The sequence below is a fragment of the Equus caballus genome, chromosome 17 (genome assembly GCF_041296265.1).
Source record: "Equus caballus isolate H_3958 breed thoroughbred chromosome 17, TB-T2T, whole genome shotgun sequence".
Taxonomy (NCBI): Eukaryota; Metazoa; Chordata; class Mammalia; order Perissodactyla; family Equidae; genus Equus; species Equus caballus.
The window spans coordinates 89,911,928-89,936,507 of record NC_091700.1 but is presented as its reverse complement, the minus strand read 5'-3'; the positions used below and the strand labels follow the sequence as shown (position 1 = coordinate 89,936,507).

At 40.5% G+C, this 24,580-nt stretch overlaps 1 protein-coding gene across 8 annotated transcripts in view; it reads right to left on the bottom strand.

The window, feature by feature from the left end:
• Positions 1-24,580, bottom strand: part of PCCA (propionyl-CoA carboxylase subunit alpha) — a 416,667-nt gene that overhangs the window by 21,239 nt on the left and 370,848 nt on the right. The window contains exons 22-23 of one of the 8 annotated variants that reach the window (XR_011428069.1): positions 3,360-3,494; positions 600-699 (exon numbers count right to left, since the gene is read on the bottom strand). The exons of the other annotated variants lie outside the window; for them this stretch is intronic. The gene's annotated coding sequence lies outside the window, so the exon portion shown is untranslated. The remainder of the gene's footprint in view (positions 1-599; positions 700-3,359; positions 3,495-24,580) is intronic. 8 annotated transcript variants of the gene reach the window in all.

Sequence of the window (24,580 nt, the reverse complement as noted above, 5' to 3'; positions counted from 1 at the left end):
TAAAACAATGTCCCAAGAAACTAGAAGGTCTGGTTCAAGTTATCACCATGAAACCTGAAAAAAGCCTAGAAGTTCTTTGTTGGAGGCAACAGAAGAGCTGTATTGCAATAGCACATTCAACAGTTTAAGGTTTGGGTCATCTTGCTAAAGAATACTTAAAACAAAAGAAGCTATGAAGAAACATCAAGGGCCCTGGATATGGAAACAAATGTCAGCAAAATAGTGTGAACTACTGTGAAATAAGACTTCCCAAGTGTGCAGCTAGGTGACACAAATGGAAGTGCAGTGAAGGAAAGATCTGGAAACAGTGTAATGGCCTGCTCCCAGTCATTAATTACTTGTTTAAACCATTTAAACTAGAACAGTACAGCCCACAGCAACAGCCAACACACCCTCACGCGATGCTGGTGTTAACAGGAGAAAATATATGGTTTCTGAGGTTGTGTCTCAGTTCCTCAGCATTCGCTCCCTTTAATTGAAAAAGGCAGTTAAACACAAAGTAAACCATTCAGTTAGCTTAGCTGTTTAATGACATATAATTGATAATGTCAATATGTTGCAGTGACATAATGCGTCGCTTTCAACACTCGTCCACTTACATTTATGAATCAATCTATACTCAAGGTTTTATTCTTTCACTGCCAAGTTGGTTCTTGAACTTCAGTCTTTTGCTGGACCAATCAGTGTGCCACAAGGAGCCTCCATGGTAGCAATGATTTCATTAAGGACAGTTTTTGAGGGAAGAATCACAAAAAGAGAGGTGGGAAGAAAATTCCAACAAAACAAAACCACAATAACACATGAAGCCCACTTCAGTAACTCATCTTTCAAAATCCTTGTTAAAAAAGGGAAAGTTTCCTTAGAGAAAAAGAAGACCCACCTTAAGGCTAATATGAAAATCTTTGAAGGAATGAGTGGGCTGGTAAGTTATATGTGTCTCTGGCTTGTTCTCAAAAGACATTTTCCTCTGGAGAGGAAACCATGGAGATGTCAATAATACAAACATCTAACCTAATATCCTAAGATAAACAACTTTTCTTTTTCAACAATAGTGCTGAAAATTAAGTTGAAATGAAACATTAAACTCAGCACTTAGTAACAGGATTTATTTCCTCAGCTGTGTTCCACTGAAGTTACCTTTCCTGTAGTTTGAATCACTTGTGTCTTAAACACAGACCCAAAAATGATGGAACAGAAGAAAAGCTGCTGTCCAGGGAGCCAGCCCCACCCCCAGTCCGCAGGAAAGAGAGCGCCAAGAACAGTCCTCAGCGGGTTCCTGAAGGTGCGGGTCTGTTCACGGGGCGAGCTCCCCGGAGCTGGGCGCTGTGGGGACACCACGTGCAGGTGTGCCACGATAAAGGGGCCCAGCCTCTGCTTCACCCAGGTGCCCACAAGCTGTCTAACAAGCAGGGACAGGTGCCACAAAGGTAATTTGCTGGAATAAGTAGCACTTTCCCATTCACAGAGGCAAGGCCATTGACAATGTACTGTAGAGAGCTCACAAAATAGAAAGTGTGCCTTCTGTTTGATCGGGAGTCTCCGTGACACATTATGACTATAATGAGTCATTTCTTTCTTTTTTACACAAGAAAAATATTATAGATCTTTGAAAGCCTTGTACTCAATTATGTAACAATACCAACATCTGTTAACAGTACAGGCTGTTTCTATTCTGTATCCTGAATTGTTTTATGTAATTACAAGTTTATAAGGTATCTGGTAAACCAGTAAGAAGGTACCTTTTAAAAGTACTATATAATTTGGGGTACAATGAAGTGTTCTCTTGAAAATCTATAATTAGGGCAGCTACAGCTTACAGAAAAGTACAGGAAATGTTATAAAAACACAATTATGTAAATAAGCACACAGGTAGGAAAGTGTACCATTTTGTTATGGTCCCCATCCGCCTTTTTCCTCCTTTTCTATGTGAACTGTTCTTTGCTCATCTCAAGTTCAGGTAATGTTGTCTATAGGGTGCACAATAAGTGAACTTTGGGAAAAAAGATGGGGAGCTTGGCCTTCCTTTGTAGGTTCTTTGGTGGTGACTTGAAACACTAGAGGCCTGGGAAGCATGCCAAAGCCAGGGACGTCCCAACTTCTGGCTTTATATGGATTTTTTAAATGATAAAATATTTTTGCTATTATGAATTCACTGACGGAACTCAGAATCTAATATGCCAAAACATTGCCTTGTATTGGTCAGAAATTCAGAAAATAAAATATACAAAGATAAAGCAAACACAACTAGACATGATAATACTGGCAACTTCAATTGTTATAATTCTAGCTCTTTGGTTCCACATTTGGGAGTAAATGGATTAAATTTTGCAAACACCATGTCCAGCTCTAAAGATCAAAGAAAGGAAGTTGGTTCTGATATTAGGAGAGCTTCTAGATCTGGCAGTGCAAGGGTTTCTGGCTGTCTTTCCTTACACACTTCAAGAGGTGCATAGTGGATCAGGCAAACAGTTTGGTTCATTCATTCCAAACCACTTATCAAGTGTATCTGGGTAATATAAGAATACAAAATAAATAGGGAAAAATGGCTCCTCACCTCAAACCACCATAATCTGTCCAAACAGAAAAGACATTCACAAATGATACAATATAAATATAAATATGAGTCTGACAAAGGATATGACCAATATGAGGTAGGGTTTTGATTTTAGCCTCTCAAAGAAACCCTCCTGGGTGGGGAGGCCAGTGAGAGCAAAGGTTTAACTTTTAGGATCTGGAGTCAGATGATTTCTAACTCCACCACTTGGGAGCTTGGGGAAGTTACTTAAACTTTCTACATCTTGGATTCTTTATTTATAAACTGTAGGTCATAACGGTGCCTACTTCAAAAGATTCTTGTGAGACTGAGTCCTTACATGAGGAATGCTCAGAACACAGTAAATGCCATTTCAATATTTAATAGCCATTATTACTACTATTTTTGTTATTATTAATACATGCCTACAGATAGAGGAGAAATTAAGTGAAAGAAAAAAACCCTCTTTTTCATACTCTACTCTGCTCAGAATACTTCTCACCACCAAGTGTGTGGGCATTTCCCCCACACCAATCAATTCTCCAGTTCTCTTTGGACACCAACTGGGTGTTCCACAACTTAATTCAGTTCTGTCACAACCAGGAGATGGTGTCAGATCCCACAGGTTAAGTGCTCAGTCCCACAAGACTGTCCCCCATGTCAGATGCCAATTGCAAGTCCAGGTTGTCACCTGCACTTCTGACTGACTGGCTGTAAACTGGAGGTTCCCACAACCCCTCCTCAGGTTCAACACTTTGTTAAAATGGCTCACAGAACTCAGAAAACAGTTTACTTACTGGATTACCAGTTTATTAGAAAAGGATACAACTCAGGAACGGCCAGACAGAAGAGATGCACAGGGCAGGGTGTAGGAGAAGGCTGCAGAGCTTCCATGCCCTCCCCAGGTCTGTCACCTCCCAGCACCTCCATGTGTTCAGCAATCCAGAATCTTTCCAAACACCTTCAGTTAGAGTTTTTTATGGAGGCTTCATTAGTAATGGCCATTCACTGGCCATTAGTGATTAACTCAGCCTCCATCCCCTCTCCCCTCCCTGGAGGTCCAACCTTATAATCACCTGGTTGGTTCCCCTGGCAACTAGCCCCCCCATCCTTAAGGGACTTTTCTCCCAAAGTCACCTCATTAACTTGAACTCTGGTGTGGTTGAAAGGGGCTTGTTATGAATAACAAAAGACACTCCTTTATCACTCATTTCACTTGGGAAATTCCAAGGGTTTTAAGAGCTCTGTGCCAGGAATGGGACAAAGACCAATTTCTTATTATAAATTACAATATCTCAAGTCAAAATTCAGGCACCAGAATTCTCGGGCATACTCCCTGGGCAGACTCTGGAGGCTGCTCTGGGTGGGTCTAGAATGCATCAAACAGAGGGATCTAAATTTCTCTCTCTTTCAAGCGCACACAAACACATAGCTTACTTAACTCTTCATGCTGATTCTCCTCATTTCGAATTTCGTTTGATAATATTTTTAGCCTGATAATTTGGCCTTCCATTCAATTCTCCTGAGTGTTCTCCTGGCTGGAAACTTTGCCCTATCTATGCTGATCTGACTATCACAATCTTTGCCCAGACTTTGGGTCTATGTTTCTAATTTCTCATGGCAGGAGAATTCATATTTGAGGAACTTGAGATTTACAAGAAAAAGAGAACTGGGGCCTGAGTTTGTGAGCGAACTTTGAAAGCTCTTATAAAATTTAAGATGCATTTTATGGAGTTAACAATAGTTATAGGCTTGTTGTACAAGCCCTACAATAAAGAGGTGTACAGAACAAGCTGACGATCCCCCTGGTCTCCTCCAACCCCACTCCTCTGAAGTCATGTTAACAATTTGTTTTATAAATCTACTCACACAATTATATAAAAGCATAAAATATATATTTTTACAAATACTTTTACACGGGGTAAAATAAAACAATAAAGATAGCTTATTTTAAAAGGGATATTTTGCCATTCAACATCGTTGACACACTATAAACTTTTAAATACTGGGAATTTAAGACAGAAAGAACTTTAGGTAACTTATTTTTCTTTTTACACGTTTAGCTCATCTGAAGCAGAGGGGCAAATCCCCACATATCCCTGTGTTGTCCCAACCCCCCTCGATAATACCCAGACTCTGCCCACGACAACTCCAGAATGTAGCAGGATAGCCCCCACTGGCCTGTCAGCCCCGCTCGCCTGCGGTCCGGCTCCCTTCTCCCCAAGGACTGTAAGGCCTAGCTGTGAGCATGACTCCAAGGTCCTGGTGTGCTCCCCCTTGGCATCGCCAACACTTTCCAAGGCTGAGTTGACAAATCATGTCCTCTGCCGTCAGCTCTGCCTCCCTCTCCTTTTCTCAACTTTGTTCCTGTTTTCTCTAATTATCCCCAACAGCGTGACTTGTCATCTGTATAGAACAGATCACTCCGCCCATTTGCAACGACCGCACGATAATTTCCTGGAAGCCCCTGTCCTTCGCTCTCATGAGTATATATTTATCTCAAATACTAATACTCATACCAGTCCACATAAGGCTCTCTTAACTTTATAATCGTAAGCACTCAGTGATTTTCAGACTCTAGAGGGCCAGAAATGCCAAAAGCAATCACCAAAAGCTTTAGTCACAGCAGTTAGGATCACCACTCTGAACTAATCTGTAAGTAATAACTGTCTAATCAAATTCAAAAATGCCCAGCTCTTTTACTGCTACATGCAACATAGCCCATGAAACAAGACTAGGAAACATTTCACTTGTGTCTATAATCCAGGGACCAGGAGAACTGAGCATCAGCTGTTCTTTGCTGGTCTGTAATTCCTTCCTCTGGGTTGCAAGTACAGGAAAGAGAGAGCCCCGTGAGGGTGTGGTAGGATGGCTGCTGCTGGGCAGCTGCACTGCATGGCATCTACCTGAGCGAATCTACCCTGGATCACAGTCTGGGCCTCTGCTTCACAGGCTTAGACAGCAGACTTCCTCTATAAGCTTAGAATGGATCATTCTCAGCTAGATGGACTTGCTCATCAAACTCACAAGACACTGATGTATAAATCATCTTAAGAATTTACGATCAGAAAAATATTTATAAAGGGAACTAGCACACCCTGTACCCGTAGTGTGGGTACATAAATTACGGTCAGTGGCTACATGGAACCAGAAGAAGAGGCATCGGCTGACTTTAAGCAGTGCTCTCCACGAAAACAGCACAAGCAGTTCTCAAACCAGAAGCATCAAAACTCGCCTGGAGGGCTGGTTCAAACACAGATTGCCGGGCCCTATCTCCAGAGTTTCTGATTCAGGACTGGGCTGGGGCTTGCCATTTCTAACAAGTTCCCAGGAAATGCTGAAACTGCTGGTCTGGACCACACTTGAAGAAGTATGGACACAAGGTGCCCTTCTCTACTACTGGAATGGCCTCTCCAAGGGGACTGTCTTAGACCATCTGGGCCGCTGTAGCAGAATACCATACAGTGGGTGGCTCATAAACATTTATTTCTCCCAGCTCTGAAGTTGGGAAGTCCAAGAGCAAAGGCACTGACACATTCGGTGTCTGGTGAGAGCTCGCTTCACGGTTCACAGATGGCCATCTTTCTGGTGTTTTCTCGTATGGTGGAAGGTGCAAGGGATCTCTCTATGGTCCCTTTTATAAGAGCATTAATCTCATTCGTGACCTAATCACCCCCCAAAGGCCCCACCTCCAAACACCATCACACTGAGGGTTAGGTTTCAACATATGAATTTGAGGGGACACAAACATTCTGTCCATAGCAGGGACTTCAGTTCACATCCTTTGAGAAGCCCTTCTTTCCCTGAACTCAGCTGAACATACGCTGTTCAAGAATGCTTCTTTGACTCTTGATCTAGGTAGAAAAATCTTCTTAGTGACGTATTCTTTCTTCAGATATGATAATCACTGATAAACCTAAGAGTTATGAGTATAGGGGTGTACTCTATAAAACTAGGCTTCAGAGCCTGACTTTGTGTGGCTTATCACATGTTAACTCATTTCCTCATCTGTTAAACAGGGGAGAATACTGCTTGTTTTGTAGAAATCCTTTTGTTGGTAAGGAAGATTGGCCCTGAGCTACATCTATTGCCAATCTTCCTCTTTTTACTTGAGGAAGAGTGGCTCTGAGCTAACATTGTGCCAATCTCACTCTATTTTGTATATGGGTCGCTACCACAGCATGACTTGATGAGTGGTTTAGGTCTATGCCAAGGATCTGAACCCACAAACCTGGGCTGTCGAAGTAGAGCATGCCAAACTTAACCACTAAGCTACTGGGCTGGGCTCTAGAATTTTTTAACTGTGGTAAAAAACTTGCAGACCTATTTTAAGATTTGAATGAGATAACAGGTGGGAACTATCTGCCACAATTCCCAGCACACAAAGAGCCCCGTGAATGGTAGCTATTACCATGACTCTTGTTATGAACTGAATTGTGTGTCCCCAAAATTAAGATGCTGAAGCCCTAACCCCCAATGTGACTGTATATGGAGACAGGGCCTTTAAGGAGGTAATTAAGGTTACATGAGCTCATGAGGGTGGGGCTCTAAGTCAGCAGGCCTGGTGCCCTTATAAGAGGAGGAAGAGACACCAGGACTGCGGGCACACATGCAGGGGAAAACCATGCGAGCACACAGCAAAAGACGACAGCCATCTGCAAGCCAAGCAGAGAAGTCTCAGAAGAAACCAAACCTGCTGACACCTTAATCTTGGACTTCCAGCCTCCAGAACTGTGAGGAAATACATTTCTGCAGTTTAAGCCCCCCAGTTTGTGGTATTTTTGTTACCACAGCCTGAGCTGACTACTAACCCTGTTCAGAGAAGGAACATCTTTAATGTAACTTTGCAGACATTCAGTCTTGCCCATTTGACGTTTCAAGGTTCTGAGAGAGTTTCGGTGTCTATAGTTACTCTCTCATTGATTTTTCTGACCCCAATGTTGCTGTCCCTGAATTAGAACATACACATTATTAGAAGGGTGACGTTAGGGAAAGAAATATGTTAAAATAGATTGAAGGCCTCTCCAGTTAAGTAAGTAACCTGAGGTTGGAGAATGCCACTGGGCTCAAAGCATCTTCTGGAGAGGGGTTCTCTTTAAATGTCTACAGACGTTGGATGGGCTGAAAGCAGCCATAATGCCCAATAGCTGGGCAAGTGGAGGAGTATTCATTTGATCTCTCAGTTTATTAGAAACTATGGAGAAGCTAAAAAGTCTTCGAAAAGTTGGCATAGTAACTTCAAATGGAATGCATATGTTATTACACAAACTTAGTAAGTACAAACTCCTTCAAAAGAAAATTTAATATTTAAAAAATTATAATACATCCCAAGGAGAATTCTAGTCTCAACAGATGACAACAAATATAAGTGCTAGATCACTATTGCCTTTGGTCTGGCATCTTCAAGAAGAAATTATACATGGAACAAGTTTGACTTTTATTTGACTTTCAACCTTTCCACAATCTTATAGGAATATGGAGACTCTGATAACTCCACTCATTTTAAAACTAATTGCCTCAATCTGAAGAATGTTCTGGGAGAAAGTGGATTGAACCAGATTGTTCTCTCTTCTCCTGGATATTGGGACTCTATTCTTGCCCAATTTCTTACTTCATTTAAGTTCAGAGGTAGAGTGACCTGACAATGGGTATCAAATATTGTCCACCTAATCTGTAAAAACATGAATCTATTACTCATTCCCCCTGAATGAGAGAAGCATGATTTAATTGAATATTCTTTCAAAACTCTGTTAGAGACTCTTAACTTGGGGACAATAAAATACTAGCATGTAGAGAAAAGTCTCAGGCAATCTATGAATCAGTAATACAGAAAATATTTTTTTCCTGGCTTCTTCCAGGAAAGAAGTGTTGTTTTGAAAATAGTCATCTGTGAAAGAAAAAACTCTTTTTTTCTTTTTCTCCCCAAATTCCCCCAGTACATAGTTGTATATTTTAGTTGTCAGTCCTTCCAGTTGTGGCATGTGGGACACCACCTCAGCATGGCCTGATGAGCGGTGCCATGGCTGCGCCTAGGATCTGAACCAGTGAAACCCCGGGCCGCCGAAGCAGAGCATACAAACTTAACAACTTGAGTACGGGGCCGGCCTCACAAAAACTTTTTTTAATGTCAAATATATTTAAAATTTGTTTACATCAGGATGTATGACAAAGTTCACATGAGCTTTGGTCTTATTATTGTCACTGAGCATGATGGGACAAATGTGCTTCTCTGCGGCAAAGTGCTCTGCAGTGGAAGCATGGATGCAACAAACAGTCTATCTTGGAAACACTGGCAACTCACACTGTTTATCAAGACAAGGCATGAGATGAAAGGCTGGAACTAACTTTACTAAAATATAACTTGTCCCAACATAAAAGTCTGTCTTGAGGCATCCTACAGGCTCGCCTATTATCCTGCCAAATAAAAGAGGTCACCTAGTACAGGAAATATGAGGATGAAGCCATGTGGTCTAAAAAGAGTGATGTCTGGGCCAGGAGAAAAATGGGAACAGTATCTCTGTCAAACACTAAAACTCATCAACATCAGAATCACAAGTATTTCACTAATATCTTATATCTCAGGAAATGGGTAGAAACACCGTTTCTCTGCCAAGCACTCCAATGGGACGATGACTATCGTCCTGGGCAATAAACTCTAGTTTTCACAAGCATGTGAACACCAATGCTGACAAAGGAAACAATCTTATTTTCTAAGCCCCTTTTGGAAAGAGCAAAGGCTGTTGATGTTTTAGAAGTGGTAAAGCAGATCTATGCTGAAAAACGGAAGGAAACTTGTAGTGTCCTATGCACAGACTGCATCTGTGACAGGCAGAAAAGTCTCCACCAGTCACCCCAACTCATGGTTTTCTACAATGGCATGAATTGATAGCAATTATTTGCCCACAATGTTGATGGAAGTCTTGTCTGCTGTCATTGCCAAGTTCTCAGAATCAGAGAATTGAATCAGTAACTTGTTAAAAGAGGTATGCAAGCAGAATACAAAATTTTTCTCTGCAATAAACATGTATGCTCACAGGTGATGTAAGTAACATGGCAGAGTAAGCCGATCCCTTTATCTCTCCCTCTTCAAACTACAACTAAATGGGCATTTGTTGATCAACAGAGGATACTCACACAGCACAAGAGGACACCTGAGAGACCAGCACAGCTATAAATATGAAAGTGGATGAACTGCCCCTGGGGAGGTGGTGAAGACAGGTGAGCACTCTCTGGCCCCCTGGCAGCCCTGTGCATAAGTGCGACTACCCTCCTGGCTAGAGTACCCATAGTACGGCTGTGGCCCCAAGAGTGGGAGCACACCTCAGTGCAACTGCAAGAACAGGTGATGGCAGCCCTGAGCCCCCACGTGATCACTTTCCCATCCAGTGGGAGAGGCCACAGTGCCAACACAGTCCCAGGGAGTGGCCCAGGCTCGGTCTCGTGGGGAGGACCTGCCCACCAAGCACAACAGCCTTTGCAACCTTGGAATAGGCATCAGCAGATCTGTGCACCCTTGTGAAAGATTTCTGGGCTGCCATGAATGTCCATAGTACCTCTGAAGCCCCAAAGGTGGGAGTGTGTCTCAGTGGGACTGTGGGAGCAAGAGGCAGCAGCCCTGAGCTCCCACGTTATCGCTTTACCATCTGGTGGGAGAGCCCACAGTGCTGCTGCAGTCCCAAAGAGTGGCCCAAGCTTGGACCCCATGGAGAAGACCTGCCTACCCAGCACAACAGCCAGAGTCACATTAAGAAGAGCTGGCAGTGGATCTACACAGCCGGGTGAATGATTTCCTGGCTGCCATGAATGCCCATAGTACCACTGCAGGCCTGAAGGTGGGAGCATACCTCAGCAGGACTGTAGGAGCAGGCAGCGGCAGTGGCAGCCCTCAGCACCCACGTGATTGCTTTCCCATCCAGTGGGACAGCCCACAGTGCCACTGTGGTCCCAAGGAGTGACCCAGGCTTGGGCAGGCAGAGCTGCTAGGGATCACAGCAGGCTCAGGCTACACAGCTCCTGCACAGCCACAGTGGTAGCAGGTGGAATCTGTGACCAAACACTACCACTATGCAAAGACCGAAATCCACCCCAACAAATAGTATAAAAAAGTATATTAATACTCCAGACCAAAAAGAAAAAGACAAACACCTGGAAATCAATCCTGAAGGCACAGGAATTTACAATCTAAATGAGAGAGAATTCAAAACAGCTATCATAAAAAAACTCAACGAGTTACAAGAAAACTCTGAAAGACAGTTCAATGAATCAGGAATACAATTAATGAACAGAGGGAATTCTTCACAAAAGAGATGGAAACTAAAGAAAAACCAATCAGAAATGTTGGAGGTGAAAAACACAATGAGTGAGACAAAGAAAAATCTGGAGCCATAAATAACGGAGCTGATATTATGGAGGACAGAATTGGCAATTTAGAGGACAGAAATATAGGAATGCTTCAGATGGAGGAGGAGAGAGAACTAAGACTAAAAAGAAACAAAGAAATTCTCCAAGAAATATCTGACTCAATTAGGAAATGCAACATAAGAATGATAGGTATTCCAGAGGGAGAAATGAGGGAAGAAGGAGTAGAGAGCTTGCTCAAAGAAATAACAGCTGAGAACTTCCCAAACTTGGGGAAGAAGCTTGAACTGCAACTAAATGAAGCTAATAGAAGTCCTAATTACATCAATGTAAAAAGACCTTCTCCAAGGTATATGTTAGAAAAGCTGTCAAAAGTCAAAGACAAAGAAAAAATATTAAGGGTAGTAAGGCAAAAGAAATAACCTACAAAGGAACCCCTATCAGGCTTTCAGTGGATTTCTCAGCAGAAACTTTACAGGCTAGGAGAGAGGGGAATGATATATTCAAAACGCTGATAGACAAAAACCTTCAGCCAAGAATACTCTATCCAGCCAAAATATCCTTCAGATATGATGGGGAAATAAAAACTTTTCCAGATAAACAAAAGCTGAGGGAGTTCATCATCACAGGATCCCCCCGACCCCCGCCAGATACAAGAAATGATCAAGAAGGCCTTCATACCTGAAAAACAAAAATAAAAGGTTTACAAAGCTTGAGCAACGAAATAAAGAAGCAGACAAAATCAGAAAATTGCAGGTCTGTATCAGAAAAGGTTAGGAAACACTTAATTTATAACATTAAAGATAAAAGGAAGGAAAACCAAGAATAATTATAATCACTTCATTTTAACCACAAAATCACAATACATAACAGAATACATTGTGACAACAATAACTTAGATGGGGAAGAGGAAAGGAATGGAACCTGCTTAGACTAAGGACATAAAAAGCTATCAGAAAATGAATTATCTCATCTACAAGATCTTTTATACAAATCTCACGGTAACCACTAAACAAAAAATCAGAAGAGAAACACAAATGATAAATAAAGAGAAAACTGAGAAAACCATCATAGAGAACAACCAAACTGAATTGGCAGTCCAAAATACATGGGACAAGAAACAAGGGAAATACAGAACAACCGGAAAACAATTGATAAAACAGCAGCATTAAACCCTCATATACCAATAATCACTCTAAATGTAACTGGATTGAATTCTCCAATCAAAAGACAGAGACTGGCTGGATGGATTAAAAAACAAGACCCAACAATATGCTGCCTCCAGGAAACACATTTCAGCTCTAAAAACAAACACAGGCTCAGAGTGAAGGGATTGAAAATGATACTCCAAGCTAATGGAAAACAAAAGAAAGCAAGTGTTGCCATATTTATATCAAAGTAGACTTCAACATAAAAAAGGCATGAGAGACAAAGAGGGGCAGAATATAATGATAAAAGGGACAATCCACCAAGAGGACCTAACACTTATAAATATATATGCAACTAACACAGGAGCACCAAGGTACATAAAGCAACTATTAACAGACCTAAAAGGAGATATTAACAGCAACACAGTAATAGTAGGGGACCTTAACACCCCACTTACATCATGGACAGATCATCCATACAGAAAGTCGATAAGGAAATACTAGAATAAAATGAAAAATTAGACCACATGGACTTAATAGACATATATAGAACACTCCATCCAAAAATAGCAGAATTCACATTCTTCTCAAGTGCACATGGAACATTCTCAAGGATAGACCATATGCTGGGAAACAATGCAAGCCTCAATAAATTTAAGAAGAATGAAATCATATCAAGTACCTTTACTGACCATAATCCTATGAAACTAGAAGTCAACTACAAGAAAAAAGCTGGGAAAACGACAAATATGTGGACACTAAACAACATGCTGCTGAGTAACCAAAGGATCACTGAAGAAATTAAAGAAGAAATCAAAAAATATCTGGAGAAAATGAAAATACTCTATACCAACTCATATGTGATGCAGCAAAAGCATTCCTAAGAGAGAAATTCATAGCAATCTAGGCCCACCTTAACAAACAAGAAAAATCTCAAGCAAGCAAACTTAAATTACACCTAACAAAACTAGAAAAAGAAGAACAAACAAGACCCAAAATCAGCAGAAGGAGAGAAATAATAAAAATTAGAGCAAAAATAAATTAAACTGAAATTTAAAAAAAAAGTAGAAAGGATCAATAAAACTAAGAGCTGGTTCTTTGAGAAGATAAACAAAATTGACAAACCCTTAGCCAGACTCACTAAGAAAAAAAAAGAGAAGGCTCAAATAAGTAAAATTAGAAATGAAAAGAGGAGAAATTACAACAGATGCCACAGAAATATAAAAGATTATAAGAGAACACTGAAAAACTATATGCCAACAAATTGGACAATCTAGAAGAAATGGATAAATTCTTAGACTCATACAACCTCCCAAAACTGAATCAAGAAGAAATAGAGAAACTGAATAGACTAATCACAAGGAAAGAGATTGAAACAGTAATCAAAAACCTCCCCAAAAATAAAAGTCCAGGATCAGATGGCTTCTCTGGAGAATTCTACCAAACATTCAAAGAGGCTTTAATACCTGTCCTTCTCAAACTATTCCAAAAAATAGAAGAAGACAGAACACTAACATATTCTACAAGGCCAGCATCACCCTGATCCCAAAGCCAGACAAGGACAACACAAAGAAGGAAAAGTACAGGCCAGTATCACTAATGAACATAGATGCAAAAATCCTCAACAAAATGTTGGCAAACTGAATACAGCATTACATTAAAAGGGTCATACACCATGATCAAGTGGGATTTATACCAGGGACACAGGGATGGTTCAACATTCACAAATCAATCAATGTGATACACCACATTAACAGAATGAGGAATAAAAACCACATGATCATCTCAATAGATGCAGAGAAAGCAGGTGACAGGATCCAACATTCATTTATGATAAAAACTCTAAATAAAATGAGTATAGAAGGAAGACACCTCAACATAATAAAGGCCACATATGACAATCACATAGCCAACATTATACTCAATGTGGAAAAACTGAAAGCCATCCCTCTGAGAACAGGAACAAGACACGGGTGTCCACTCTCGCCACTCTTTTTTTTTTTTTTAAGGATTTTTTTTATTTTTTCCTTTTTCTCCCCAAAGCCCCCCGGTACATAGTTGTATATTCTTTGTTGTGGGTCCTTCTAGTTGTGGCATGTGGGACGCTGCCTCAGCGTGGTTTGATGAGCAGTGTCATGTCCGCGCCCAGGATTCGAACCAACGAAACACTGGGCCGCCTGCAGCAGAGCTCGCGAACTTAACCGCTCGGCCACGGGGCCAGCCCCAGTCTCGCCACTCTTATTCAACATAGTACTGGACGTTTTGGCCAGAACAATTAGGCAAGAAAAATAAATAAAAGGTATGCAAATCGGCAATGAAGAAGTGAAACTCTTGCTGTTTGCAGATGACGTGAATTTTATATATAGAAAACCCTAAAGACTCCATCAGAAAACTATTAGAAATAATCAACAACTGCAGCAAAGTTGCAGGGTACAAAGTCAACTTACAAAAACCAGTTGCATTTCTATACTCTAATAACAAACTAAAAGAAAGAGAACTCAAGAATACAATCACATTTACACTCGCAACAAAAAGAATAAAATATCTAGGAATAAATTTAACCGAGGAAGTGAAGGACCCATACAACGAAAAGTATAAGGCATTACTGAAGGAAATCAATGATGACGTAAAGAAATGGAAAGATATTCCATGCACATGGATTTGAAGAATAAACATAGTTAATGCCCATACTACCTAAAGCAATCTACAGATTCAATGCAATCCCAATCAGAATCCCAATAACATTCTTTATGGAAATAGAACAAAGAATTCTAAAATTCATATGGAGCAACAAAAGACCCTGAATAGCTAAAACAATCCTGAGAAAAAAGAACAAAGCAGGAGGGATCACAATCCTGACTTCAAAATACACTACAAAGCTACAGTAATCAAAACAACACAGTACTGGTACAAAAGCATACATACAGATTAATGGAATAGAAGTGAAAGCCCATGGCCGGCCCCGTGGCGCAGCGGTTAAGTTCGCACATTCTGCTTCGGCAGCCCGGGGTTTGCTGGTTTGGATCCCGGGTGCAGACATGGCACTGCTTGGCAAAACCCATGCTGTGGTAGGTGTCCCATGTATAAAGTAGAGGAAGATGGGCACAGGTGTTAACTCAGGGCCAGTCTTCCCCAGCAAAAAGAGGAGGATTGACAGTAGTTAGCTCAGGGCTAATCTTCCTCAGAAAAAAAAAGTAAAAAAAGAAGTGAAGCCCAGAAATAAAACCACACATCTATGTACAGCTAATCTTTGACAAAGGAGCCAAGAACATACAATGGAGAAAGGAAAGTCTTTTCAATAAATGGTGTTGGGAAAACTGAACAGGCACATGCAAAAGAATGAAAGTAGACCATTATCTTTTCCATACACAAAAATTAACTCAAAATGGATTAAAGACTTGAAGGTAAGATGTGAAGCAATAAAACTCCTAGAAGAAAATACAGGCAGAACACACTTTGACATCAGTCTTAGAAAGATATTTTCAAATATCATAGCTACTCGGGCAAGGGAAACAAAAGAAAAAATAAACAAATGGGATTTCATCAGACTAAAGAGCTTCTGCAAGGCAAGGGAAACCAGGAACAAAACGAAGACAATCCACCAACGGGAGAAAATATTTGCAAATCACATATACAACAAGAGGTTAATCTCCACAATACATAATGAACCCATACAACTCAACAACAAAGAAACAAACACCACAATCAAAAATTGGGCACAGGATCTGAACAGACATTTTTCCAAAGAAGATATACAGATGGCCAACAGGCACATGAAAAGATGTTCAATATCACTAATCATCAGAGAAATGCAAATCAAAACTACACTTAGGTATCACCTTACACCCGTTAGAATGGCTATAATCACCAAGACAAAAAATAACAAATGTTGGAGAGGTTGTGGATAAAAGGGAACCCTCATACACTGCTGGTGGGAATGCAAACTGGTACAGCCACTATGGAAAACAGTATGGAGATTTCTCAAAAAATTAAAAATAAAAATACCACACAACCCAGCCATCCCACTACTGGGTATTCATCCAAAGAACTTGAAATCAACAATTCAGAGACTTATGCACCCCTATGTTCATTGCAGCATTATTCATGATAGCCAAGACACGGAAGCAACCCAAGTGCCCATTGACTGATGGATAAAGAAGATGTGGTATATATATACGTTGGAATACTACTCAGTCATAAAGAAAGAGAAAACTGTCCCAGTTGCAACAACATGGATGGACCTTGAGGGTAATATGGTAAGCAAAATAAGCCAGACAGAGAAAGACAAACACCATATAATTTCACTCATGTGGGAGATAAATTAACACACAAAGAGAACAGATTAGTGGTTACTAGAGGGGAAGGGGGTTCTGGGCTGGGCCTAAGGGGTAAAGGGGCACATATATATGGTGACTTACAAATAATAATGTACAACTGAAATTTCACAATGTTATAAACCATTATGACATCAATAAAACAAAAAAATTAAAAACCAAAGAAGTACGTTAACATAATAGAGCAGAATCTTTAAACTACTCTCATCATAGAAACATCACTCCAAAACAGTTCAACAGGGAGGGGTTAATTTTTAAACATAAAGAATGCAGCTGGTAATTGAATATTATTCAGCCATAAAAAGGAATGAAGTACTGATACATGCTACAGCAAATGAACCACAAAAAAATATTATGCTAAGTAAAGGAAGCCAAACACAAAAAGCCACATATTATATGATTCCATTTATATGAAAAATCTAGAACAAGGAAATCCAGCCACAGAAAGTAGACTAGTGGATGACAGAGGCTGGAGAGAAGAGAAATGAGGAGTGACTAGGTAGAGCACTTCAGAGTTTCCTTTTGGCGTGATGAAACGGTGTTGGAAGTAGATAGAGATGACAATATTGTGAAGGTGGGTGCTAAATGCCACTGAATAGTACATTTTAAGATGGTTAATGGTTAATTTTATGTTTTATGAATTTTAACTCCATTTAAAAAAAAGAATTTTTTATGAATTTTAACTCAATTAAAAAAAAGAATTCATGTGGCTTATTTGACCAAATGAACGTTATAAAGATTTCATTTTAAGGCTCTTTAGTTAGGTGCATGGATGCTAACTGATTTGTGGCTTGTCTCCTTCTCTCTGTTTTTTTTTGTGTGTGTCTTCTCCAGTGGACAATAATCATCCCCATGAGGTAGGGATCACAGTGTCCGGTACATAAAAGACACTAAATATTTTGGATGAAAAAAGAAAAGAATCTATAATCTTTTTGGCCATGCTATATATAACTCCACCCAAATAGAGGTAAAAAGCAGATAACTGAAAAATTCCAACACTGAAGAATGAGATTCCATGAATCTCAACATGGCAATTTCCCTTAGGGAGAAATTTATAGGGTATTGGAAACCCAGAAGAAGTATTTTGCAAATTTATTTTTGCCTAGACATCACTGAAATTTAGACAAATGTTCATAATCCTTTTCTTATCTATTTGCTGAGGAAGATTAGCCCTGAGCTAACATCTGTGCCAGTCTTCCTCTATTGTATATGTGGGTTACCACCACAGCATGGCTGACAAGTGCTATAAGTCCATGCCTGGGATCCAAACCTGTGAACCCGGGCCACCAAAGCAAAGCATGCTGAATTTAATCACTAGGCCATGGGGCCAGCCTGCATAATCCCTTTCTTGCTGACAGTATCATTAATGTTCATCTTTTAAAGATGACCTTACTGAGTGGAGAACAAATGAAATATCTTGGCATGAATTTAATTTGAAGACTGTTGGAGAATTACAGCAGTTTCTTGACAGGAGCCTGGAAAAGTCCTGGCCACTCTGAGTGCATCTGCTACTTCATGGCTGGGTAAATCAGTGCGTTGCCAATAAAATAAAAATTTTAAATTGGCTGGGTATCAAAGAAGATAGAGAGGCTATACTGCTTTACCAGTCCACAATTGTGATTTCTTATGCAAGCCAAAGAATAGCAGGCTTCTCAGAGATGTACTTCAAAGCCAAATTCAGGTTAATTTTTTGTTTTATTTGCACAATTTTTCACATTTTTATTTTTATACTAAAACACAAGAAAAAAAGTGACTTTTTTGCAACGACGAATTTCGTTTTCTGTGAGAAGGAATCAACTTATAGCACAATAAAATAAATTGTACATCCTGATGATGTAACTTCTGTGACTATCAAATACTAGGATTTTCCCCCCAATACCCCACTTTTCTGCTATTTTTGGCTGTGTGTTAATTACGGGAGAGGGGACTACAGAATTCAGTGACAAAAGAGACCCACAAATCTGAGAGAGACCATGGCCTCTGGTTCCAGCTTTCTGTGAAATCTGATGTACTCAGATTTCCATCTTGGGACTCCATGATCTGAGAACTCAAGTTGCTAACCATTGTCGTTTCCTGAACACTTCATGCAGTTTCATGGCTCCATGTCTATGTTCGTGGTACTATTCCTTCTAGAATATCCTCCCCATTTTCCTTTGCTTGACTGGCTCATAACCATTCCTTAAGTCACAGGTGACGTGTCATCAACTCAGGGAGTCTTCTTGGAACTCCAGTTACTGGCTCCAATGGCAACGTGGCTATCTGTCTGTGTTATCCACCATATTGTTGGAATTCTCAGTTTAAGTGTCTATTTCCTCTATCAGACAAATAGAAAAAGAAAAACTAGTAACTTTACATTGTAGAAACTGGACAAACACCACCTTAACCAAGTAATCACAGTGATGTCACCAGCAATGGGACAAACGGAAACATGTGCCTCTGGATATGCTATACCGAGGACACAACGTCACGTTCTGTGCCATTCCTGCCAAAAATGTATGACTTAACCTGATTATGAGGAAACACCACACAAACCTAAATGAGGGACATTTGACAAAATAAATAGCCTGTCTTAAAACATGTAAAGGTCATCAAAAACAAAGAAAGGCTGAGGAACTGTTCTAGACTAAAGGAGACTAAAAGAACATGAAAATAAATGGAATGTGTGATTCTGACTTAGATCCTAGACTAGAAACATGCTTTTTTCTTTTGCTATAAAAGACACTAGTAGGAAAACTAGCAAAATTTGAAAGGCTTGTAGATTAGACAACAGTACTACATCAATGTTAATTTCCTACACTGTGGTTATAGGAGGGAATGTCATTGACCTTCTTTAGGAAATACACAGTTAAGTATTGTTAGCAACTTACTGAAATGGTTCAGAGGAAAATGGGGGCGGGGGGGAGAGAGAGAGACAATAAAGCAACCATGCTAAAACGTTAGCATTTGGGGAGTTGGTTAAATTACATGCACAACGTTTGTACTATTTTTTCAGCTTTTCTTTAAGTCTTCAGTTATATCCAGATAAGTTTAAAAATTCTTAAAGTCTGAAAACATAAAGAAAATTTTCCTTTTAGATGAGAACAATAACGTATGGATTAGAAATGTGTATGCTATGTTCAGGGTAGATGAGAAAATCTGCAGTAATTACTTTTAAAGTGAAATCAATGGTTACACAGAGTGCTAATTGGAAGTGGGCACAATTCCAGGTCACTGACAGCATCTCCCAAATTAACCCAACAAACTGGACAGGAGAGCAGTAAAAGGTATTTTCTTTACTGTGCAGTCATAAGTGAGAAGCAAGAATGCTACAAATAATGCTGAGCTCTCTATTAGCTTTATAAATAAATATTTTTTTCACAGACTTCACAAACTAAAAAAAATCCATCTCCACCTTAAAGGCGATCATCCTATAAATACCCTAAACAAAATATAAAGGACAATGCATTGTACTAGGATTACGATTTGAAGTCTACTGACGCTCAGTGCCAGCAGCAGTATCATCTCCTTGGAGCTGGTCATTTCAGAGAGCTGGCATTTTCTATGACAAAATTAAATTAACTGTACTAGCTATAGCGCTATGAAACAAAGAAGAATAAGACTTTGGGTCTGCCATCAGAAAGTTTACCATGACATCTAAAGCACATGCACATGTAGAGGCAAGTCGTGGGGTCCGGCATAATGTGGAGACTTTTGAGGGACATGAGAACTCCAAGGACTCTCAAGGGAGCTCACTATAAATACCTCCATGTAGGGAAAGGAATCCATTTATTGGCCCAGCCACAGAAGACACATATAGAAAGGCAGATTTCAACCCAACATAAGAAAACAATTTCTAACAGAGCTCTCCAACAGTAGAATAGCTGGCCTTGTGAAGTAGTGAGCCTCTCACTACTGAATATATTCAAGTATATCCAAGATATTCTCTTCAAGTACTACAAGAATGTGAGATTTTTACATCATCTAGGCTTGATCCAGAAACACTGAAGGTTGGGTTTCTCAATGGCAGCATCCCCAGCCTCTACCTACTAGATGTCATGGTACCCCTCCCCCGCCAGTTATGACAGCCAAAAATGTCTCCACACATTGCCAAATGTCCCCTGGGGGGAAAAACTGCCCCCAGCTGAGGCACTCCTAACAGCAAATTTCTCTGAGTCTTTGTGTGGAGAAAATGAAATGCAGTAAGAATTTCGGAGAGGAGGACTTATGGAGAAGGAGGGATTTGAGATAAGTCTTGGAGTAAAATAATTCTGAAGAAAGGTAGAGGAAACAGTGAGTGTCCTTGGATAAAAATGGTATGAGCCAAGGTGAGGAGGAGGTAAGAAAGAACAAGGCTGTAACAGGATCATTAGGAAGCCAGTTGGCCAAGCAGAAGGCTAGAAGTATTCGTAATGTTGTGACGTGTTGATGGAATTTCCAATCTAAAGTCAAAGTGGCTTAGGTTGGCATCTCGACCTATCCACGTCATAGAAAAGTTAATGTTGAATGCAGTTCTGGAAGAGACAATGTCCTGGGAGAATAATCGGGTGCTGGAGAATTAGGGAACACACCATATCACCTCCTCCGTTTTCAGAAATATTAAATGTTTGGTTTCTTAAATCTGTCCTTGCTCTCTACATCTGAATGACACAGATGACTCTCATTTTAAAGTCTACTTTAAAGAGAAGCTGAAAGCAAGCAAGTGAGGGGTAGGGAGGAGGGGAATAGCACTCACCAGGCACTGGACTGAAATTCATCATGTTTCCTGAAAGATGGTAGAATGTTAACATTCTGCAATATTCAAGCAACGCTCACATGCCAAGAAAGTTGGAATTTGCAAGTATATGGATGACCAAGACTTCAGTCTTTATTGTGTTTGGTTCTATATATCCAAACCTGGACTACAAGAGGTTTTGTCAAGTCACGCTGGGAGTATGAGAGAACCAGGGCTGTGGCATCCATGGGGCACAGAGTTTGATCAAAGCTAGCATTAGCCTTAAGAATCAAGCTACCTTCTCTTGGCATGGGGCTCAGCCATACTCAGAAAGGCTCTGGAAGGGCTTACGTTCAGAGGGTCTATTGCAACCTTGAAGGCTCCACCAGGGACACTCCTCGTGCACCTCCTTGGTCAGGCACTGGCTGGTGGTGCAGCAGGGTGGGCAGCTCACACCCAATGTCTATCCCAGAGGCAACCCGAGGTCTGAGAATGCCAAGAGAGTCCTCAATCATGGTTAGAAGTTGAGGTAGGCTGGCTCTTGGGCTCATTGCACAGCCAACTGTGTGAGACAGCAAATACCCTTCTGCCGAGTCCACCATCTTTTGCTGTGTACAAAAATGAGAGTCTATTTGAGCAGCTACTGAGGAGCAGGAAACTGTGGGCTTTTTGTAAGGAACATATTGAACCACCTCCTTTCCAAACAAATGAAGCTTTTCTAAGTAATTCTTGCCCTACATTCCAAAAAACTTCTGAAATGGGACCTCCAGTTGACCTCTGCCAGGTCCCTTCTGGGTTATAATTGTGCATCACTCTTTAGAGTCACCTACTGTCTCCACCTGATCATTCAGGGTGGATGAGAAGCCACTTGAGTCACCTTTATTCAGGCTCATAGTCACTAAAATATTTTTATTTTAAAAAGTAGAGAAAAAGAGACCAAAATATTTACATTTAGAGGAGATATAAAATAAAAGCGTTGCAAATGCAAATGAGTTTGTACAAACGGAGAGCTTTCAATCCAGGCCTCCTGCTGAGCCAGCCACTAACCGGCAGCACCTTCTGCCAAGTATCTCACATTAAATGGAGGAGCTTTCTCGAGGGCTAAAAAAAGTTATTAAGAGTGTGAGCCTCGGCCCTTATTTCACAATTGAGTTAACCTCTCTCCCAAGGGTAACATTTTGCAGCTGTTTGCAGCGAGTCAGTACTTTCTTTTCATTCTTTCCGTTTTTTACTCTTTTTTTCTTCTCCTAGGGTAAATTACCCTCTACATTTTTGCCTGTGACTAGAAGCATAAGAACAAAGTTTGGGTCCGCTTCTTGCTGTTGTGAATAGCCATCTGCTTCATAAAAGGCAGAAATGGAAATGGCACATATCTCTTTCCCCTAGAATCAGCAATACTTGCTTGTCAGGAATACTTGGTACACTCTGCACCAAGCCTACAAAAGAGACCCATCACAAGAGTGAATATTTCTCATGATGCTTGAGATGGCACAGACCAGTGGTTCTCAGAGCAGGGTTCCCTGACCTGCAGCATCAGCGGGAACTTGCTAGAAATGCAGATTTTCAGGCCCCACCCCAGCTTTAAGGAATCAGGAATTCTGAGGATGGAGTCCAGTTGTCTGTGCTCTACAAAGCCCTTCAAGGCTCAGCATTTGGGGGTTTGAATCCACTCTCTGTGCGCTCTCGTTGTCTCATTTTCTTCGCCAGTACAGCTGAGATAATGATAGTAACCTATCATACAGAATTGCCCTGAGGAGGAAAGTAGTTAATAAATATAAAATGTTCACAGCGGTTGCGTGGGGCTGGTGGTGGGAGCAGGGATTGGCAAACAGACAGAAAGGAACTTTGGGGTGACGGAAATGTTCTAAAGCTGAACTGTAACGATGGTTGCACAACTCTATAAATTTATTATAAAAACTTTATAAATTTACTGAATTATCACTTACAAGGAGTGAATGTTATTATCCGTAAAGTACTTTAGAAGAGTGCCTAGTTTACAGTATCAGATATTGGCTCTTGCCGTTTAAGCCATTCAAAGAGATTTATCAAATTGTACATGTTCTAAAAGGAACTAACCTCCTTCCAAAGGGTGAGGGTCTTATTTTGCCTTGATATCTTGAGTGGGATCTGTGCTGTTACCTGTTACTGATTCAAAAAGTAAATTAGGCCTATGGCAATCATTCTTATTATGAAGATTTTACAGACGGAAAAAGGATATCCCATAGAATATATTATATCAATGGCAGACATACATAACCAATCCAGTTACTTTACTCCATAGGTATCACTTTCCTTTTAAAAATGCTGGATGTGGGGACTGGTCCAGCGGCGTAGTGGTTAAGTTCACAGGCTCCACTTCGGTGGCCCGGGGTTCACAGGTTCGGATCCTGGCTGCGGAGCTACACATTGCTCATCAAGCCATGCTGTGGTGGCATCTCACATACAAAATAGAGGAAGTCTGGCACAGATCTTACCTCAGGGACAATCTTACTCAAGCAAAAGGAGGATTGGCAACAGATGTTAGCTCAGGGCCAATCCTCCTCACCAAAAAAAAAATGCTGGATGTGTATATATGTGCTCTAACTCAGAGTACAGGCTTCATTATTGCCATCCTATTTCAACAAGCACTAACTCATCAAAAACGGTACTGAGGAAGATACAGGCAAGAGAGGCGATGCAAGACAGAATACAGAGACGGATAGAGGTGCCTTGGAGAGAATCTCAGAAAACAACCAGATTTTAGTACCAGAAAATACCTAAGTAGGTATAATATTTATTGATTTTGTTGACAACTGACAGTGTTGAACTTCCCTGAGCTCTGTACTCCCGGAAAAGAGAAATGGTTATGAAATCCTTCACTCTTTTGCATCCCATAAATGGCTAAAGGCAAAGTGCCACTCTCCTCAAAGGACTTCGACTAGACTCACTGTCCACTCTTCGTCAAGAATTCCATAAGATGCGCAATGACTCCCTTGTGTACCTGCCTCCATAAACCCCGAGCCCTTCCTTTTCTCTGAATGGTTTCTCTTTAATAACCACTCTCCCTCTTGCAATAGCCTCAATAAAATGATCTTCTCAGTTGTCCAGTGCATTTTGTTTTTGACCCAACAAATATAATGAACAGGTTTGGCTGGCCTTTCTAGCCACTCTTGGTAAACAACGTTGTTTCAAACACTTGACACTTGATAATATTTTAGAATACACACATAGATGTAGGTACATCTATATTAGCTTTTCAAAAAGGAGAGGGGAAAATTCATTTGTACATACAGCTACCTACAACTGACCATCTAGGGTAGAGGTGGATACACTTTTTCTATAAAAGGCCAGAGAGTAAATATTTTAGGCTTTGTGTGTCATACTGTGTCTGTCACGACTACTCAACTCTGCCATGGTAGTGTGAAAGCAGCCACAGAGAATACAGAAATGAATGGGTGTCACTGCATTCCAACAATTTTATTTACAAAAGCCGATGGTGGACTACCATTTACCCTAAATCTAGAGCAGTGTTTCCCAA